Genomic DNA, 2,986 nt, shown 5'->3' with positions numbered 1-2,986 from the left:
CGGGGGCCATGAAGTGACGCTCGTGCACCGCCCGCGCCAGCTGCCGCACGCCGTCGGGCTCGTGTCCGTCCAGCACCTCCAGCTCCACCACGAAGGGCGTCTGCACGTCGCGCTTGACCAGGCGCCAGAAAGGCCTTTCGGGCTCCATGGCCCAGAGCAGCCCCATGGGCTCGAGCCCCGCGAAGCTGCCGCCCAGCGCGGGCGCGCGCGCCAGGTCCAGCTCTCCAGCGGCGTCGGCGCGGTAGCGCGCGTGGGCTCGGAAGAGCGCGCCCTTCTTGTCGCGCAGGGCGGCGCGCAGCGTGACGGGCTGCTCGGGGGGCCAGGCCGCGCACGGCGATGCTCAGCGGCTCGTCCCAGCAGCTGCGGCCCGCGGGCTCCTGGCTCAGAGAGATCCTGTTTTAAACAAATACACACAGACAAACAAAGCATGCAAAAGGCTGAACTCATCCTTCCATGAGAAAACTACAGATAATCCTGCCCCTGCTGTAACCCACTCCATTCACCAACACAGAGATAAAGTTTCTACCCATTCTTACAAGTGTAGTAGATATGGAGTTTCTACTACACAATGCCAAGCAATAGTGGTACACGCCTTTAATTTCAATACTTGGGAGGCAGCTCGATCTCTGAGACAGCTTGGATCTCTGTGAGTTAGAGGCCAGCCTGGTCTAGAGTAAGTTCCAGAATAGTCAGGGCTACACAGAGAAACCCTGTCCTAGAACAACCCCCCCCCTCCTTTTTTTTCTGACACACAAGTTTTGAAAGACACTTCGAAACATAGGAAATGCACATATGAAAAGAATAGGTCGAATGTGTCAAATGAATTTATACACACAGACGCGCAGGCAAAACCATCTAAGCACAAGATCTAGAAAAGAACCTCTCAACACCAGACCCTGGTGGCCACTCTTCTGCCCCGGGCATTCTATCCCAAAGAGAATTGTTTTAATCGGGTCTGCATTACTGCAAGGAGATATCCCAGGGTAATAATTTATGAGGAGAGAATGTTTAACAAAAGTTTCTGTAATATAGTCCAAGATCTGGGGCCTCCACTGATGGAAGCCTCTAGTGGGAGTACCCAGACAGCAAGCTGAGATCCACCTATGTACACATCACGAAGTCGAAAGAAAGATACTAGGATTCTACAACTGCATTCATGGGTACACTTACAACGGCCTAAAAAACTTCCCGCTCTTCCTCCTTCTCTCCCTGCTTTGTCTCTGTCTCTCTGTTTTCTTTTTCTTGAGACAGGATCTCTCTGTGTAGCCCTGGCTCTCCTGAAACTCACTCTATAGACCAGGCTGGCCTCAACTCAGAAATCTACTTGCCTTCCAATGCTGGGATTTAAAGGCATAGCTACCACCCAGCTTCAACTGGGAATTTTTTTTTAAAAAAATTATCCAATAGCTTTATATATTTGGTAATGCTCAAATAACAAGAAGCCCACATAATTAGAGGTGTTAACCCATACCTAACCTAGATGTTATGACTACCTTAGACTGCTGGAGACACGTGTACATCCGACGCCATTTCCCCTCTCCCTTCATCCGTCCTCTTCCTTCTCCTCTTCCTCTCCTCACTCCACCTACCTCTCATCCTGCCCAGTTGCTGAGCTTTATACAAATGTAGTGGGATGGTAACCGGCTACACCACCAAACTGATTTCCAAAGTGGTTTTACCAGCTTGCAGTCCCACCATCAATGGAGGAGTGTTCCTCTTTCTCCACATCCCTGCCAACATCTTCTCTCACCTGCATTTTTGATCTTAGCCATTCTGACTGGTATAAAGTGGAATCTCGGAATTGTTTCATTTGCATTTCCCTGATGACTAAGAATTCAACTGGGAATTTTTAAAGTTTCCTTTTCATCTCATTGTAAAGCCTCTCGATCTAAAATTTTCTATAGATATCCATCCTTTGTGACAATGTGGGGATTTGGCTTGGTCACAACAGCTATCTTATACAACAGGTTATTCTGTCATGTACTCCAAACCCTTAGGACAAGCAGAGATGTTGAGACAGTCAGCTAAGCATGCTGTGTCATCCTCTGCTGATCAGATTATTAATTTTTAACTGATATCAACAAATGTTTGATATGGCTAGGTCCATTCCAGTTCTCATGAGCTACCTTTGGCAATCGTAGGGCATAAACCCTGTGATTGCATATAAAAATCTTGTCATGTTGCTGCTCTAGACATATTTCTGTGAGTTCCCAGTAAGTTCTATCCTGTTTAATTCTGGATCCATTTGTTTCTTTCTTTGGCCTCCTGGCGTCTACTATTTCTGGCTTCAGCTCTGGTACGCCAGAAGCAGGTTTATTGAGCCACATCACACGCCTCCTGAGTGCAAATGAATCGGAAGCTTTGCCGGGCCAGGCCCTTTTTGTTTCCATTCATTCTCAACTCTTAAAAATAAGGGAACCCCGTGGTGTCACAGAACACGTCTCCCTGAAGGTACCATGGAACTATAAACAGAGCAGGGCATCATACTTTGTAATCTTCCATGTCTTGATTTCTTTTTTTTTTTTTTTTGGTTTTTCAACATGTCTTGATTTCTTTTTATGTATTTCCTACATTTTAATCTTTAGAAAAAAATTCTAAGATTGTCTTCTTTCTTTCTTTTTTCTAAATTGATACACAGTATTCTCCAATATGAAGTGTGAGCAAGCGAGTGAGGATTTTTTCTAAATTGTCTTTAGTCGACTATGTGTGATTACTGTTGCGTCTGTGGCTCTGTTTGCTTGCTGTGTTTTTATTTTTTTCAGATTCACGCTTTTATATCTATAAACAAAGGATTAAATTTCCAGTTGTTGGTTTGCATGCAGTGAGATCCTGTCTTTAAAAAACTATATATATATATATTAGGGTGAAAGGAAACGGTAAAGATAGAGGCGACCCAGGAAAGCTTCTGAATCCTCTGCACCCAGAAACCTGGTCCTTGTGTGTTTTAAACAAGCCTAGGTCTTGGTGTATCACATCTCTCAGCAAA

At 45.6% G+C, this 2,986-nt stretch overlaps 1 pseudogene; it reads right to left on the bottom strand.

Annotated features, from left to right (window-relative positions):
• Positions 1 to 7: 7 nt before the first annotated feature.
• On the bottom strand, positions 8 to 393 carry LOC114635953 (annotated as a pseudogene).
• Positions 394 to 2,986: the final 2,593 nt, after the last annotated feature.

This window comes from Grammomys surdaster, unplaced genomic scaffold, assembly GCF_004785775.1.
Source record: "Grammomys surdaster isolate TR1022 unplaced genomic scaffold, NIH_TR_1.0 120289, whole genome shotgun sequence".
Taxonomy (NCBI): domain Eukaryota; kingdom Metazoa; phylum Chordata; class Mammalia; order Rodentia; family Muridae; genus Grammomys; species Grammomys surdaster.
Note: the sequence above shows the minus strand (reverse complement) of the source record. Positions and strands in the feature narration are given on the sequence as shown.